Source organism: Anopheles ziemanni, assembly GCF_943734765.1.
Source record: "Anopheles ziemanni chromosome X unlocalized genomic scaffold, idAnoZiCoDA_A2_x.2 X_unloc_8, whole genome shotgun sequence".
Classification (NCBI taxonomy): Eukaryota; Metazoa; Arthropoda; class Insecta; order Diptera; family Culicidae; genus Anopheles; species Anopheles ziemanni.
In genome coordinates, this window is record NW_026689850.1 from 411,376 (window position 1) to 412,335 (window position 960).

Consider the following 960-nt stretch of genomic DNA (forward strand, 5'->3'; position numbering starts at 1 on the left):
TATTCGACCAAAACACAAGTTTGGACACGAGCTAGCGAGCTACATTGTTCTGACCGTCAGTAGCCCTTACCAAGACACGCATTTGATTATATGAGGCCAAGCCGCTAGCTCGACTCGAAGTCGGTCATATGGTTGGTTGATGGTTTGGACCGACCACGTGGTGTACCAAGTTGTGGTATCTTTCATGAATTATAACTCGGTCAGTTTGCCACCGAGCGACAAGTTACGGCGTGATTTGGAATGGTCTTGAGTGGGACTATCTAGGAAAAATATGAACAGAAAATCAGCTTGTCTATGGGCGAAGCTATTAGTGAAACATATGGCAAAATGGGTCCGAAAACGAATGAAATGGGACTTGAGTCAAAAATAACCGCAAGTTGGAGAAGAGATAGCAAGCTTGCGTAGAACAATTATATTTGGTGCATGGTATCACCAACAAAAAAGTATATGGGGCCAAGGTGCTGGCTGGCCTCCAAAGTGGAGATATGGGCGATCCAAAGTTTGTACCCAAGTACGAACAAGTATGGAAAAAACAGGGTAAGGTACCAAGTACCATTAATAACTTCGGCTGTAGATGGCCGAGCGAGGCAAACGGCTCACCGTTGGAAAGGTCTTGGGGAGACCTATCTACCCTGAAAGTTTCATGAGGCTGAGTTGAAAGACCACGGAGATATTAGGTGATGATGGTCCAATTCGGGGACCAAGTCGCAGGAAATGGCGCTTGACCAAAATCACCCTTGGAAGGTGAATACCGGCTTACCGGTAAGAGATAGCGACTTGGCGTAGAATATTCATAAGTTGGGCGTGTAGAGACGCAACTTTTATTATATGGGGCCAACCCGGTCAGGGTGCTCCAAGTCGGTCGTTTGGTTGGTTTATGGTTTGGGCCGACCACGTGGTGTGCCAAGTTGAGGTACCTTTCATGAATTATAACTTGGTCAGTTTGCCACCGAGCGACAA